We start from the raw sequence: 18618 nt of genomic DNA, 5'->3' as shown, positions 1-18618 counted from the left end.
AACACTTAATCATGTAAATAACAATTTCATTTAATATATATATAAACATGGAAAAGTTCGGGTCACTACAATTTACATATCTTTTTATGTTGTGTAAGTGGCAAAATGGGCGGGCTGGGTAAAGAGAAACGATTTAATGTCACACTCAATGTCATTACCTTACTTTCAAATATTTACAGCAACAAAGTCATTACCCTTTCAATTTCTAGATTGCTACTGGTCAGAAGTTTGAATTTTATGGTCAATAATGCTTATTAATTATCATCAACACGGTCAATCCCTTCTTTATCTTATTCTTTAATCGAATTTACTCTTTGTATTTCTACGTCTCTTATTTTCAAAGTTGGTAAGTAAACTACATTCAGTTATGATCTGCGATACTAGATTTTTTTAATAAATAGTCAACAACTTCAGTTAACTTTTACTTTATTTCTACACATTTAATTTATTTAGTTTGTGAAACAACAAATTTATTACAAATAATAATGTGAATGTGAACCTTGAGCTAGAAGAAGCATATGGATGTTTAAAAGTTTTGATTGTGGCTGCCTACAAGTTATGATTTTATTTATTTATTTATTTTTTATAATTGTTTATAGACATGTAGAAACATGTTTTGTAAATCTGTTAATTAAGGATTTTTCTCTTGATAGTGAGACTCTCGAAAGTCTGCTCTTTTATTATCTTATTTTTTTTACCTGGTATCTCATTGATGTGGATAATATAATTTTCTTGATGCAGGTTGGACCAAAGGCAGGGTAAGGCTGAAAGGGTAAGTTATTGTGTGATTCATACTCGTCTTACACAAAATATTTCCTTCACAACTAGGTATATATATTTGCATTGAAATCTAATTTAGATGGTTTTGTGTGAGTATGTAGTCATTTTTTGGTCATAATACTGAAAGATTATTGTGGTTATTGTTTCACTTTTCTTGTCTTAGACATATCTATTCAACAATTTTTGGGAGGTCATCGATCCATAAAGCCTATTATGTCAATTTAGCTGTTACTAAACAGGTTAGTCAAATCTACTCCAACCAATACATTTTGAATAGAGGTGTCATTTACAACCCAGTTACTATTTAGTAGCCTGAGTCAAAACCTTCAACAATTCACCACTAATGCAATTGTTGATCTTTTCTTACCTAGAACATCGATTTGATTAGAAGTTCCATTATTAAAAAAAAGTACTATATGGTTGGCAAAATGCATATATGATTAGATTGATATTACTTCGTTGCTATTTAGTGTCATGGGATAATATCCAGGATTATGTCAAAGTCAAATTGTTGACTTTGAAAGTCAAACGTTCTAGAAATGTGGAAAAGGCAGAAAAAATATGGAATGTGAAATGGAATTGAAGCTTCTTAGTGTTAGCGTGTCATGAAAGATGGGACAGCTTGATCTAAGTTTGCGTGTCTATTAGGGTTCTTAATGGGTTTGAGGATCCTGTGGTTTTTCTTGTGTTTCTTGTATTCATGATGTATTGATGTTTCTTGGGTTAGTTTGATACACTGCCCTTGCATTGTACATAATAGTTGATTAATATATTCACATTTAAAACAAAAAAAAAAAAAAAAAAAATTTAGTGTCATGGGACAATGGGTATTCAGGCTTATTACAAGTAAAACATAAGGGGGCAGTTGTCTTGTCTGTGTATAAATTCGAATTCATTTTAGTTAATTGTTCATGCTTCATGTAATTGGCTATAATGACCCTTGGTTGATAGGTTAAAAAACATATTCATTTCACATTGAAATTACGACGTGTGTAGAGGGAACAAACTGTCAACAATTACTATTAAGAGCCAAATAATTTTTCTATATAATAGTTCATCCCATATGTACTGTTTTTAGAGGTCGGGAAATAATGATGTATATGTCATGTCGACTATATGTCTTCAAATTTTGTAATCCACATTGATGACCAATCCATCATTGCTCTTGCCAAATATTAAAAAGTTTTCCCTCCAAGTAATACTCCAGGGTAGCTTTTCTTGACATGCGCTGCACCATGTCAGATGACGGTATGGGCCTTTACGAAGAAGCGATTGAAGTGGACCAAGCAAGTTGAGTGAGTAGTTTACTCCAAACGCAGGTATGGTAGAATTTCTCGACTTTTGCAGCAGTTGGGTGAACATTGTTAGCAGTATATGTAGTTGGTATATATTAATAATAACTTATTTTGACAACAAATTATGGAAAATAATTGGAGAGGTGCATAAACTTGAAAGCCTGATTTGACAAACTTATATATTTGATGGGAAAGATCATCATCTGAAGGCTCTTGTGTTTAACACTAGGTAGGTTTTTATTTTTCTTGTTTGACTAAATGTTTGTTTAATGATCACTTATTATGTATATTTACTCAAGTATATTTGGCTCGTGTGGATGTATATGATATCATATGATTACAAATTATGTGAATACATGTTAGCTGTTACCTATTGACGATGTGATATTTGGGAAAAATTACAAATCAACAAGTCCTATTTTATCAATCTTGATACAGTTGCATTTAATAAACCCGCGTCGCAGGTTTATGAATGTGAGCACACAAAGCTACATTAGTTCTTCGTATGATAATTTATTTATATCTACAATTTTGTTCAATCTTATGGTTTGCTTTATTTGTTTTTATACACAAATTTGATCGATTTGATATGCTCATTTAAAAAAAAAAAATTAAGACGATGGTGGTGAGCAGAACCTGAAGGTAAGGGCATGTATAATTGTTAGTTTTACTGTTACAATCTTGAGTTTTATTTCTCAAAAGTTATGAAATGGTGGCAAGAGCTAAATATTACATTTTTTAATCCTCTAAAATATCTACTTTCATTAGAATGTTAGGTGGATGACGTTTTCTCATATCTATAGATAGTAAGGGGACTGACATTTGTGTTTTCTATGGTGAATTTTTAGCATAGATATATGGCTCTGAAGCAGTCAAAATAGTTGGGTCTGGTAACACGTTAAATTTATGCAACCAAATGGGTAATAATCTGTACAAATTAAAAATGTATGGGTCACGTTGTGTCTGATCATCCTTGGCACGGGTCACTATTCATGTTTGACCCAAATTTTGTTGTTCAACACATGATTACCATGTTAAAACATAAACACAATTGCTAAATTTTTATAAACTCTTTAGTATAAAAGGATGTGGGAAACAAAAAGGATATATAAAAACATTTGCTCAAAAAATACACTTTACCATGGTGGTAATGGTTTGAACCTTTATATTAAAGTAACACAAATCGACCCATTTTTATTATAAGCGATTCATGATTATTTTTCTTTTTGCTGCAAGTGGAATGCTTTAAATTAATTTATAAATTGAACGTTTGCCATATATGATGAGTTATAAGTTCATATGTACATAGCGTCATCTGTTGTAAATCTGCTCAAAAGTCAGGATAAAATATTAAATAAAGGCATTAAATAAGATCTTGAGTAACAATTTTTCTATTATTGTGCTGAATAACAGGTTATATTGAATATTGATGTTCATGAGAAAGAGGCTCATGAGAGCACGTGGACATGGGAATATGATCAAAAAGCTTCTTCGACATTTACTGAAGAACATACTTATATTTAAGCAAATGGGAATGGGTATGATGTTCCCGTAAGATTGAATACTCCCAATGTTACATATGGGAAGTGCTTTTCAAGTTAAATTACTTTAGTATACACGATAATGCACAGGCTCAAGATCGGTGGAGATGGAACAACCCTTGTTATGTAATGGAGTATCAGTTTTCTCCAAAGCACACTGATGATATGTATGATCGAAAGTGGAGCTAAGCAAGTGTTGAAGTAGAGTTTGAGCATTATGTGGTGTTACTTGGTCAAATATTCAATCATGTGAATGTAGTATATAAAAGCCATACGTTGGCGACGTTGAAAAAGAGCACCCTTCATCGGATGGATAATTAGCACATGATGGGTTATTTTTGTAACTTCACTGTAGTGTCCACCATTATGATGGTCCTTTATGTTGTTGTGCATATATTTATATGTAGGCCGACTATAATTCATGCTAGGGCCTTGAATTTCTGGATATTTATGGTGAGCTGATTATGTGTCATATAATTTTGTTTAACTTGGAGCGCATTTATATCATGGTTTCACATTTCGTATAAGCTAGGCTGCTTAGGTAAGCTGGTAAGCTTTTTCTCATGTTCACAACAGCTCTTTATAACTACATACATATGTGTAAGCTGTGTGTGTATGCACATATAGATATGCAAAATGAACACACATATACTTCTATGAATATAATGATCATGAAGATACATCAACAAATTATTGGCAGGGAACAATCTCGGTATCGAAGCGCAATGAGAAGGATGGGTGCATGTTGTAAAAATCGTTTAGGGAACCAAGTTAGCTCCATTGGATTCCTTTGGTTATTTAGATCTGCTTGTGGTCTTGATATGCAATGCAAAAACAAGAATGAGGTCAGTCAAGCTTCAGCTGCTTGATCCTTGGTGGAATTGTGAGAGTTTGTTATTAATAACATATAAATGAGTTGTTTTTAGTTGTATTCACTCTAAAACAACTTTAATAAAAGTTGGCTACATAGTGAATGGGTCAAAATTTCCAAAGGTTAAATTTATTGCACATAACCTCTTTAATCATCTATCATAAGGTTTTTACCCACACCCAAACTTGCTACCCCGCTTTACTATATTTCAGGAAATAAAACTCAATATGCAGTGGACATTATAAGGATTTACAGAAGTATTCTTAGATAGATTCAACTCATATCCTTTTGTCTTCTTTCTGAAACTATAGTTTAGCTTTTTGTTGATACAAAGGTAATAATGGTATGTTGGTTCCTTATCATTGTGTTGTAACATGTTTTGTCAAAGCATCTACATATGTCGCTCCCGAGTGGCTGGTTTAAAAAGCATATCTTCATATCACAGTGGCCTTGAAATTAATACGCATGTCATTGATGAAGTCGCAACGAAAGGTCTTGACGAAGTTCTGCTTAATGAGTCACATAACGCAATATTTTATCATTATGTGAAAAAACTAAAAGGCTAGCAGGTAAAACAATTCAAATGGGGTGTAAGTCATCTAAACTATATTTAAATGCCTAAAACATTATGCATTATTTTATGGTACGTATGTGATCTGATGTACCGAAGGTAAGTATAGTCAAATTTCAATATCAATAATTAGTTATCTTAATCTTGATATTTTTATAGGCAGGCCATGAGATCAGTTACGAATTATTAAGTTTAGAGAAATATCAATTGTTCTGAATTTGTTTTTTAATCTAACTTTTTACCCACATTAACACATTCAACTTGGTGTTGTGTTTTATATGACCAAATGCATTTTTCTCAATCTGAATTGTTCAAGCCAGAACATTTTCATACAACATACATTCCATCATCCATTGTGATGACAACAACAACAACAACAACAAAAATAATGAAAATTTACATTTGTCGTGTAGCATATACATCATATCACAAAAAAATTTAATATGTATTTACTTCTTTTAATAAAATGAATAAACAATCATTGTAACCAATCATATTGGACGACAATGGAAATGATTAAATACCACAAAGATTGTTGTTTATAAGAAAGCCTTGAGACGTATTTGACTGAGTTGTAAATGTTCTATGGTTAAATATCCTTTGAATATTTTTGGTAGAGCTCTAATTATATATACTTATAGTACAAACTAAATTCATTTTGAAAACTAATATAAGCTTAATGGATAAAAAGGATTCACGTTGAGAGTTAATGGTTTAAGGTTAAGGAATTGGTATTTAAGGTTTACGGTTTATGGTTTACAGTTTAAAATTTAGGGTTTAGGGTTAAGATTTTAGAATTTATACTTTACGGTTTAGGGTTTATGATTTAGTGTATAGGGTTAACTGTTTAGTGTTTAGGGTTAAGGGTTTAGAGTTTAGACTATAGAGTTTACGGTTTAGTTTTTAGAATTTATGGTATAGAGTTTCGGGTTTAGGGTTTTATGATTTATGATTTAGGGTTTAGTGTTTAGGGTTTACATATAGGGTTTGGGGTTTAGTGTATAGAGTTTAGTTTATAGGGTATAGGTGCTAGATTTTAGGGTTTAGGGTTTAAATTTTAGAATTTATGATTTAGGGTTTAGAGTATAGTGTTAAAGGTTTAAGGTTTTGTGTGTAAGGTTAAGGGTTTAGATATAGGATTTAGGGTTTAGTGTATGTGGTTTAGGGTTTAAGGTTTAGTGTTTATGGTTTATGGTTTAGATTTTATAATTTAAGGTTTAAGGTTGGGGATATATGGTTTAGGGCTTAAGGTTTTGTTTATACAATTTATGGTTTAGAGCATATATATAGTGTTTAGGGTTTAGTGTATAGGATTTAGGATTTAGGTTTATGGTTTATGGTTTAGTGTATAGGGTTTATGGTATATGGTTTAGGGTTTGGGTTTAAGGTTTAAAGTTTAGGTAAGAATGTATATGGTTCAATTTTTCTTTCGTTAGTTAAGCCACCTTTTTTCTAAAAGAGATTGGTGTTTAAGGTTTAGGGTTTAGGGTTTAAGGTTTAGTGTGTAAGTTTAAGGGTTGATGGTTTAGGGTTTAGGGTTGATTTAGGGTTTATGGTTTAGAAATTGGGTTTAGGGTTTAGAGTTTTGCGTATAGGGTTTAGGTTTAGTGTTTAGGGGTTTATGGTTTAGACTTTAAGGTTTAGATTTTAGAATTTATGATTTAAGGTTTAGGATATAGTGTTTCGGGTTTAGGGTTTTGTTTTTTCAATTTATGGTTTAGAGTATAAAATATAGGGTTTAGGGTTTAATGTATAGGATTTAGGGTTTAGGGTTTATGGTTTAGTGTACAGGGTTTAGATTTTAAGGTTTAGGGTTTATAGTTTAGGGTTTATGGTTTAGGGTTTAGAGTTTAGGATTTTGAGGTTTAGAGTTTAGGGTTTAGTGTGTAGGGTATAGCGTTGGTGGTCTAGGGTTGATTTAGGTTTGATAGTTTAGGGTTTAGATATAGGGTTTTGCGTTTAGAGTTTAGTGTTTAGGGTTTATTGTTTACAGGTCTGGGTTTTGGGTTTAGATTTTAGAATTTATGATGTAGGGTTTAGGTTATAGGGTTTAGGATTTATTGATTAGCGTTTAAGGTTTAGGGTTTAGTATGTTTAAGTTTTAGATTTAGGGTTTAGGTTTAGGGTTTAGTGTTTAGGGAGCGAGATATGTTGATGAAGCTAAAAGTTAAAGTACAATTTGGGTATCTTTTAACCCATTTGATTCCTGTCTTTTACCCGTATGTTCCAATTGACCCATTAAACTAATTTAAGATTAAAACTTCTTTAATCAACCCATATTAGATCAAACATAACCCAATTGACCCAATCTCAATTAATTTGACAATGTGGTCTAAACTGTCACTCTATCATGTTTAATTATTCATATCGTTCACACAGAAAAAGAACAATTGATATTTCTCTAAACTCAATACAATTAGCACTTAATGCATTTGTTTATAGTACTTCAACTTCAAAGTTTACATATTGATAAACGTTATTTTGTTGAATGATTAATCTACAACAACTTCCCAAACATTTTGTTCGTGAACAGTTTAAGAAAACAGTGAAAAAGAGGAATGCATGTATCAACTGTAGCGGCGCTAAATTAAAAGTTAAAATTACCTAAGAGGGTGAGATAGGATTTATAAGCAGTGGCTGACCATCAATAATGTAGCAATTAAATTTAAAACATGGTAATTTCATTTGCTTCACTGTAATACAACAAGCTTATTGGTATTTAACGATTTATGATGAAGAAATGTGTTTGACCAAGTTTGAAGATGAAGTAACACATACCAATAATACACCAACCCACCTTAAACGACTAACAATGGCACTACACATGCGTTTTTCATCTTGCATCAAACACATTACAGATAATGATATGCATCAACTGATATTTTCCTTTGTCTACACACATCATATATAATTACAATGTTTCGTTCAATATTATGTTAATGTTAATATTACTATACCCATTTTTATTTCAGTTTTAGAAACTTGGGAAGTCCGGGTGATCACTGTAACGACCCGGAAATTTCCGACCAAATTTAAAATTTAAACTCTATATGTTTCTGACACGATAAGCAAAATCTGTGATTTAGAGTCTAGAAAGTTTAAAATCTATATTCGGATAATCAGTTACCTTTTGACCATGCCTGACGATTCACGAACAATTACGTGTATTAGACATATAATATTTTACATAAATGTGTAGTTATATATGAATTTCTATACATATATAATATTGTAATAAATATATATATATGTAATTAATAAATAATAAGGATTCAATAAAAATATATAGTTAATAGATATTATTATAAATAGTAAGCTTGATTATAAATCGAATATAATTATTATAATACTATTATCATTATTAGTGTTATTACTAAGTAATATCATCAATGATATTAGTATATAGATTTGGTAATATTATTATTATTCACACTATAAGATTAATCATGATATAAATAAATACAACATATGAAGATATTATATATAATTACATAAATACTGTTAGGGTAATACAAATTTCACATCATATATATGTATATATATATATATATATATATATATATATATATATATATATATATATATATAATCTGATATAATTAGTTACCCAATCTATTATTATTAATATTTGCATTAGTATTTTACTTACTAATAACATTATCAATTATTTATTACTGTGAACATTATTATTAATGATTATTATTATCAGTATTATTATTATTATTATTATTATTATTATTATTATTATTATTATTATCATTTTTATTATCATTATTAGTAATTAAATTTATTAAAAACTATCATTAAGGTTAGTACTAATATTATTAACATTACATTTAAAAATTATTACTATCCTTATTATTATTATTAATATTAATATTGTTATGGTAATATAAAAGTAATTGATATTAATATTAATAAGTATTATTAATATTAAGATATTTAATAATTATCTATATTAAGTTAAAAACAATATATATATATATACAAATATAAACCTAAACGTGTATATAAAACAGATATTTTATATCAATATCAGATGTTCCGTTTCTGTATACCCGTGACCCATGTTTGTCGATTTTTTAGCCATTATAAATCCATTGAATTGCTCAAAGATATTCGTTAAGTCATCCCACAATTCAATTCAGTTCTCACATAAAACTTTTACAGCTGTTACACGATTTAATTTAACAGAAACCATCAAGGAAACCAGGAACTGTAAACAGCCGTTTACTCTGTATTGGTATCATTTAATCAAAAACTGGTTTTCGAAGGAATTTTAAAAATGTAGAAATGCAGTTAGATTAGGAAGTATCTATTTAATCTTTCTTCAAAATTCCACCTCCCAATTCTTTGAAACAAGGACGAATTTTGGAATCAAACTGTTATGTCAAAAAGGTCAAACGTCAGGTTCATCATAAAATTTGGGAATAATTCGATGTTTTAGATTAAATTAAAGTTACAGAAAGTTTCTAAGGAGGATTTGAAACATCTTTCATGTTATGATCGGGGTCTATAACAGCCTCTAAACTCGAATTCGATTTTTAGTTCAACCGTGTTCTTCCTCTTCTGTTAACAGTAATTTTTTTTAAAAGATTTTTTGTTGCTTTAATAAAAGTAAGTAATCTCTAATCACTCTGTATCGTTTATAAATCCAAAACTTTTAGAGAAACATATATTTAGTCGGATTGGTCCACGGGTTGTCCAATTAGTATGAAGAAGATGGAGTTGAAAATAAGAAAAAAACATACGGGTTATAATAAGGTTAGGGGATTATAAAACAGATAATCGGGCACAGCCCAGATGGTAGGAGTGTTGTCGGGTATTCAAGAGGTCACGGGTTCGAACCCCGTTGTGACTATTTTTTTTAAGGCTTCTCAAAAGGGTATAAATCTTTTATTTTATTTCAATTATTATTATTATTATTATTATTATTATTATTATTATTATTATTATTATTATTATTATTATTATTATTATTATTATTATTATTATCAATTATAGTTATTATTATTAACACCATCAACATTATTATTAAGAAAATTATTATTTTTATTATTATACTTATTTTACTATTATTATAACTATATTATGTAAACAAAAGATTTCTTAAGTAAAAAGATATATAATATAAAACTTAACTATATTAAAATTTTAAGTTTACTTATATAATAACATGTAATTTTTTTAATATAAAAATTATATCCTTAATAATAACATATATGAAATTGCACAAATATGATTATACGTATTAATATACATATAAATGATATAGGTTCGTGAATCCGAGGCCAACCTTATAATTGATTAATGGTGTTATATGTATTTTTACTACAAAATACATTAGGTGAGTATATAGTTCCCTTTTAAACTCTGAATATTTTGGGCTGAGAATACATGCGCTGTTTTTATAAATGATTTACGTTATGGACACAAGTGATCAAAAATAAAATCTACGTTGAGTTGTACCATGGCATATTTCTTTATACTTGGTAGCTAATATTTACGTGAGGAGCGTAAACGCGAATCCTGTTGATAGATCTATCGGGCCTGACAACCCCAACCGGGCTGGACGACCAGTTTTTAACGGTTGCACAGTACTTCGTTTTGTTACTACACTTGGTGCGGTGTAGGGTTTATTTAAGAATATGCTGCTGTGATTTAAATGTTAAGTATGGTTACCAAGTGCTCAACGACTTTTCATACACGAGGAGTGTATTATGTATAAACATGAAATCTTGTGGTCCATAGTTATAACGTTGCTAGCATCAAACCTATATATCTCACCAACTTTATGTTGACATTTTAAAGCATGTTTATTCTCAGGTACGGATTAAGTCTTCCGCTGTGCATTAGCTCATACTAGAGACATTACTTGGAGTCGATCATCGCAATGGAACCAAATGTTGAAGACTTTGTCCAGGTGGATAAGGACGGGTCTTTACAGGTGGTATCAGAGCGTTGGTCTTAGCGAACCAGGCCTTGCATTAGTGTGTCTAACTGGTAGTTGTTAGGATACATTAAGTGAGTCTGGACTTTGACCGTGTCTGCCGTCAAAAGTTTTGCTTATCATTCCTAGTCGGAAATCATCTGCTTATCATCCTTAGGAAATTGCCTGCTTATCATTCATAAGTCTAGACATGTCTTACTGCATTTAGTGCATCGATAGTGTATAGACAAAATTCATATCCTAGCGCATCTGTAGACTTGCCTGACATATGCCGTAAATTCCTCTGTAGTTTACGAAATCTTTGGTATTATACATAGATATTCTATATAGCTAGAATATCACCCGACATCCGAAAAATCATTTCACATCGAAGATCCCTTTCATCCACCAAATTGCCCTCTTGGCGATGAACCTGGAGCACTTACCGGCGAACTTGTTCGAGAAACCATTTTCGCTCTCATTTCTAGAGTATCTCGTTACGATTATATACTATCCCATATTTCAGATCTTGTTCATTCGCTCGCCCCAACCGTCAATCGTCCCGGTGTACGAGCAGAAGTTAACGAACTACGAGCTCGCGTGACGGCTGTGGAGAACATGGCGCGAAGGTTGCAAACACCAGCAGCAGCACCAGCAGTATAATCCGTACCACCATCATCAACGCCGACAGTACCCGTATCACCCTCAACCATAACCACGTTATAAACCTCAATATCAAAATCTGTACCTCGGATATCAACATCACACGCCTCAATATCACCATCTGAACTTCGAGTATGATTTTCGTTCTACATATTGTTCTACATCGATTATCTTCGCTTTACATATCGTTCTACCTCATTAATCTTCATTCGACATGACGATTATGTAATCTCTAATGTTTTAGAGATCATGTAATCTAGTAATAACGATAAATCAAATAAGTTTAATATCTTATTGACTCATTAAATTCATAATTACATCCGAAGAAAATAAATATGCAAGTATATTTTCATAAAGATTGTAATTAAAACTTCTTTCGTACAAACTGTTAATGATGAGAATATTTTAACAGGTGGGTAGTACCCGAGGAATATTTAGATTTCACATTAATAAGTTACACTGTACATTCTCCGAATCTGATTCAACAGTCATTTCCTATCCTACTTACAGTTACCGATATACGCATCCATTCATCACAAAAATAACCTTTTCCATTCAAATTTCATATTTGGATTTTGACCTATCAGAATCCAACAAGTGGCATAATGAAGAAAACATTGGACATGATAAAATTTGTTAGAAACAAATAAACTAATTAATTAAAATTTTGTTAAGATTCCACGCTAACTGTTCCAGCTAACTGTTCCTAGCTAACTGATTAACATTTTATTTATCGCAATTTACATTCTCGCAATTTTATTTATCGTCATTTAATTTATGTTATTTACTTTTACGCACTTTAAGTCGGGACACATGTACAACAATACGTCGGATTAATTCTGATAAAAAACGTTGTATAATGGGTCATGATATATATTTATGTAATTTACGCACTTTAAATAACGGGACACGTATACAAGGTTTCGACCTATCATATTGACCCATCTATATATATATTTCGGAACGACCATAGACACTCTATAGTTGGCTATACAGGGTTGAGGTGGATTCTAAAATATATATATACTTTGAGTTGTGATCAATACTGAGACCGGTGCACGGGTCACGATACGTATTATTTAATTCGAATATTATATATTAAATTATATATGAATCATTGAACTATTGAACTATTGGACTATCGGACTATTGGACTGCTAACTTTGGACTATCGGACTATTGGACTGCTAACTTGGGACATCAAAGTGACGAAGAATTGGATCCTGAATCTGATACATAGTAAATGAATGAAGAAAACAGACATGCACAGCCCAAACGACTGAAAAGTTGTCTTTCCTGTACCAGGCGAACATACTTGGGTACGCAGCCTTTTCAATTTCGATGAAAAGTATTTTTCGTTATTTAATTCTAAGTTTAACGAGAATTCGTATTTATTAACTTTCGAAAGATCATCAAATAAACAAACTTTTTAATTATAATCAAAAAAGCATGAATGATATGGATGAACAATTGGAACATAAATACATAATCAGTTGATCAAAAGCGTAGCAATTGCAAACAAAATATTAAACCGCAAATAGCACTAATATAAAACTCTAAGATATAACTTATGGTAGCTTAGTAACCATTGAATAATTTGGAATGTAATTGAGTTTTATGATATGTCAATCGATGAATGATGGTAATTTTGATATGCTACAGATCTTGTCATTAAATACAAGTTGCAACTAAACAACTAAAATGTATTATCATATGTTTGTATAATCTTATTCTTCTGCATATTAAAAAAATTGCCAATATAAATATATTACAAATAGTATTCTTATGGAAACATCAACTTCATATTGATCATCTTCTATTGTAAGATTGTTTAGATAACCAACGTCAAAGCAAAATAACAAATACAATATAATATGATATTAATAAATGATTTCATCCTTTAATAATCCCGCGAAATTGCGGGTCTTTAACTAGTATGTATGTATTAAAAAGTGAATTCTAATTGATATTGATCAAAATCAAATGGATACATGTTTGCTAATAGTTATATATAATGATTAGTTAAGTAGATTATATAACTCAACTGATGAATAATAAACGAAAACATTCACGCAACTAATTAATATCAATATTAATGTTAGTTATAATAATAATAATAATAATAATAATAATAATAATAATAATAATAATAATAATAATAATAATAATAATAATAATAATAATAATAATAGTAATAATAATAATAATAATAATAATAATAATAATAATAATAATAATAATAATAATAATAATAATAATAATAATAATAATAAATATTAAAATCGAATATATTCATCAACTTTAGTGTTACAACTAGTCCGGACCGGCCCGCGCGATGCGGCGGGTGCTTTCGGCCGGCGTATTCATATTTAACGCAGTTTTATTTATAGAAGTGAAAACGGGCCATCTATTATGTGTCGTTGTTGGTATCGTCATCTTTAGTTTTTTTAAAATATGTCCGGTTCGAACGTAGTTAGTTTCGTTTTGTTGATAAAATTATTTCGAGCCTAATGGTGCTGGCGAAAAAATTTAACTCGCGGCGAGCAGGAAGATACGGGATGTCGTTGTGTTTAGCGTTTTTTTAAAAAGTGTCCGTTTCGAACGTAGTTAGTATCATTTTGTTCATAAAATTATTTCGAGTCTGACGCTGCCGTCGAAAAAATTTAACTCATGCCGAGCAGGAAGATACGAGTTGTCGTTGTGTTTAGCGTTTTTTGAGAAGTGTCCGTTTCGCGTATAGTTAGTCCCGTTGGGTTCGTAAGATTTTTTCGAGTTGAACGGTGGTCTCTGAAAAATTTAACTCGCACTCAGCGAGAAGATAGGGTCCGTTATAAATTCGGGTGAAATTAGTTTCTTATATTTTAATTAAGTTATATATTTACACTTGTTACCCCTTAAAAAGTGTAAACTTGAAGAACCGTTGTCAAAATATAGGTGAACTTGAGGAACCGTTTGTAATGTGAACATAAACTCAAAACTACAATAAGCAAAAACTGAAACTACACAATTTGTCACCACTTTTAGTATATAATAAAAGGTTAAGGTTAATTCAACATTGATCATCAAATGTAAACTAAGGTTCTTGGTGATGAAGCTTACCTAACATTCATGATTATCAAGAGGTGAACATCTTATTAATTAAATATATGAGATGTGATGTTAAAACTTAAAAGAAAAAGCATCTGTAAATATATTATATAACTTCGATTATTTCATAAGCCGGTCTTTACTAGTATGTCGTTGTACTATTTTTACCCTTTCGTGTTCCTTCACGTGTTATTGAATCACTTGACTGTTTGAGATGTAAGTTCTTTTCAGATGAGGTGGGTAAGGATTCAATGACATTGGTAAATGAAACACTATCATTTTGCCTTACGAAAGAGGCGGGTTAAATATAGGGATGTTAAAAGCTAAAAATAGGGCATTATTGTGTATATGGTGGTGAAAGTTTCAGGTCGAAAAAATGTTTTCTTGGGGTAAAATGATCTGAAGTATTTATGGGAGGATGAGGGTTTGGGTTTTAATAACCAAAATCAAATTTCTGTTAATGGCTCTATATGGAAGCACGTTGCTAATATTGATAACGATTTTAAACTATTTTTTGAGAGGTCGGCCAATGTAAGTAGAGATATTCTATTTTGGCAAGATCATTGGCTAGGGGGAAAAAACTTCAAGACAAATTTCTAAGCAATTCTGGGACCTTTTTCAAAATGATATTAGTAGGGACGTGAAGAGATTTTTCATGACCGGCACATTACCACATGGCTCGAATTCAGCTTTTTTCTTGTTAATTCCAAAGGTGAAGAATCCGGTCCTTAAAACTGATTTTCATCCTATTTCCTTGGTGGGTTTCTTCTACAAAATTGTCACGAAAATACTTACGAAGAGGTTAGTACATGTCATCGACAAGATTATAAGTCCCGTTCAATCTGCTTTCATTTCTGGTAAGCAGATTCTTGATGGCTCGTTGATACTCAGCGAGATCATGTCTTGGTATAAAAAGACTAATAGTAAGATGCTATTGTTCAAGGTTGATTTCGAGAAAACTTATGATTATGTTAACTGGGACTATCTCTGATTTATGTTATCTTCTCTTGGGTTCAGTTCTAAATGGCGTGGATGGATTTTGGGCTGTTTTAAGTCGGCCAGAAATTCGGTGCTTATTAATGGTAGTCCGACACGTGAATTTCCTATTAAACGAGGGCCCCGTCAGGGTGATCCCCTTAGTCCGTTTCTGTTTATTATCGTTATGGAAGGATTACACCTTGCCTTTAATCGTGCGTTGGAAAGGCGTTTCATTCGTGGCATAAATGTGGGAACTGACATTAACCTCTCGCATTTTATGTACGCGGATGATGTCATCATTTTTTCAGATTGGAATAGGCAAGAGTTAAGGCGCATTATTCGTATTTTGGAGGTTTTTTACTTGGTGTCGGGTTTACGGATTAACTTGGCTAAATCAAATGTTTTCGGTATAGGGGTGGATGTAGATGAAGTCGAATCTTTTGCTTGTGATGTTGGGTGTCAGGTTGGAACGTTTCCTACTAATTATCTCGGAATACCAATCGGTGCTAATATGAAACTTGTTTCAAATTGGGAGTCCTTAGTTGATAAATTTCGAGCAAGATTATCGTCTTGGAAAGCTAGCCTAATCTTTTCGGGTGGCAGACTGACATTTATTAAATTCGTTATGGGTAGTATCGGTATTTACTATTTCTCCTTGTTTAAATGTCCAGAAAAGATTATAAAACGCCTTGAAGCTATCCGAGCAAGATTTTTTTGGGGCGGTAATAATCAAGTTAAGAAAATGGCATGGACAAAATGGGATTCGATTTTAGCACCTCTTGATGTTGGAGGTTTAAATGTGGGCAGGCTCAAAGCTTTTAACATTGCATTAATTCATAAGTGGAGATGGAGGTACCTAACGCATACACGCGATTTTTGGGTATCGATCATTAAAGCTTTACATGGGAACGTGTTTGAGGGTACTTCGGGTCACAGCAGCAGCCCCTGGTCTGCTATAGTTTCATGTTGCAAAAAATCCCTTGAAGAATCACTTTTACCTGGTAATGTTATTTGTATGGAGGTTGGAAATGGTACGAAGGTGAGTTTCTGGTATGATTTATGGTGTGGAGATTCTTGTTTTTCATCGCGGTTCAATCGTTTATTTCACTTAGATGTTAATAAAAATGATGTTATCGCTAATAAATGGTCGAATGGGGATTGAATTTGGACTTGGTCTTGAGAGGATATAGGCAGTCGCAATCGAATTCAATTAAATGACCTTTGTGAGCTGATCAAAGATTTTCGAATGTCGGATCGTGAGGATCATTGAACTTATACGCTAGCATTTGATGCTTTGTTTACTGTTAAATCCGCCAGGGACTACATCGATCGCAGACTTCTTCCTTTATCATCCACGAGTACCGTTTGGTTTAAGTTTCTCCTAAGAAAGGTCAATATCTTTTTGTGGCGTTTTCGATTAGATACTCTTCCTACTCGTTGGAACCTCTCCGCGAAAGGAATTGATATTAGTTCGACTATATGTCCTGTTTGTTGTAACGAAACTGAGATTCGGGATCATTTGTTTTATGGTTGTGGTGTGGCGGTGGATCTTTGGGTCAAAGTTCGAATTTGGTTTGGTTGCAACATGCCAAGTTTCAACTCGTGGGATTCCTTTCTCTCTTGGATTGAAGGTTTTCAGATTTCCTCCTCCAACAAAGAGCGGATCATTGCGGTTGTGGTTACTCTTTTATGGGTGTTGTGGCGTTTTCGAAATGGAATAGTTTTTAATGATTCCTTTTGTAATAGAAGTAGCATGTTTGATTTTGTTAGATTATACTCTTTTCGTTGGCTTAAAAATAGAGGTCATCTAGTTTCTAATTGGAACTTATGGCTACCTATGCCCTTGTAATTTCTTTAGCTTCTTGCTGAGGATCGTTTTTTTTAATGAAATTTGTTTTGTTGCCGTAAAAAAAAGACAACTTTCTAAGACTATTTCCTAGGAGGTTAACAAGAAGGCTAAGGTATCCGAGAAGATCAAATGGAATGGAGCTGTTTGGGATGTTTCGTACTGGAGCTAGGTTCCGAATCCCACTTGTAGAGTAATTGGTGAATCGGAAGGTCTCAATGGTCTAGTTCAATTGTGCGAACATAATAATCATGATCAATGGCGATGGCTTCTTCAAGGTGATGGTTAGTTTACATCCAAAACCTTATATTACTCATTGATAACTATGTGCTTCCAGTTTTTGGTGAGGAATGTGAAACAGATAAAAACATGTTTCTCCCTCAAACTATTGGCATATTCGTATGGAGAGCTAAACAATGTAGATTAACGGTTCATGTGGAAATCAATAAACAAGGCATAGATATTGACTCTTTGTGTTGTCCTTTATGTGATGATGCACAAGAGTCGATAGAGCATTCGATCATTTTTTTGCAAGATGCGGTCGACGTCTAGGACAAAGTTTATAAGTGGTGGAATCACTACTTGAAGAGCTTGCGTATATATTTCAACTATGTGTATTTATATATCATTTTGTAGAACTTGCGAAAGAATAGGTGAAATCACTACTTGAAGACTTGAAGCTGAAAGTGTATTGAACTTAGAAGTGTTTGAAAATGATAGTTTATGACATGAAAATTTTATAGTTATAAAGACTTAAGTTACTCGTATTAGCTATGTTATGTAGTGGAAAGATTATTATTTTTTAAATTTAGTTTGTTTACACTAAAAATTTCACTTACAAAGTATTTTAAGTGATATATATATATATATATATATATATATATATATATATATATATATATATATATATATATATATGTTGAGAGAGAGAGAGAGAGAGAGAGAGCGCTTTGTATGGTAATTGTCGTATTTTGTTAAATGTAGATTTTTTAGGATTTTGGTGTTAATCGAAACCTAAGCGTATTAGAATTCGATTTTCAATTTCGGTCTCAATTCA

General features: G+C 31.7%; 1 long non-coding RNA gene across 4 annotated transcripts; it reads left to right on the top strand.

The window, feature by feature from the left end:
- The first annotated feature begins 724 nt into the window (after positions 1-724).
- LOC139862276 (uncharacterized) lies at positions 725-4104 on the top strand. 4 transcript variants are annotated; one of them, XR_011764115.1, is made up of 4 exons: positions 725-772; positions 944-1019; positions 2023-2304; positions 3489-4104. It is a non-coding gene; the product is annotated as an uncharacterized lncRNA (long non-coding RNA). The 4 variants fall into 4 exon arrangements; XR_011764114.1 differs by having other exon boundaries at positions 1988-2304; XR_011764116.1 differs by having other exon boundaries at positions 725-828; positions 1988-2304.
- Positions 4105-18618: the final 14514 nt, after the last annotated feature.

The sequence above is a fragment of the Rutidosis leptorrhynchoides genome, chromosome 8 (assembly GCF_046630445.1).
Source record: "Rutidosis leptorrhynchoides isolate AG116_Rl617_1_P2 chromosome 8, CSIRO_AGI_Rlap_v1, whole genome shotgun sequence".
Classification (NCBI taxonomy): Eukaryota; Viridiplantae; Streptophyta; class Magnoliopsida; order Asterales; family Asteraceae; genus Rutidosis; species Rutidosis leptorrhynchoides.
Note: the sequence above shows the minus strand (reverse complement) of the source record. Positions and strands in the feature narration are given on the sequence as shown.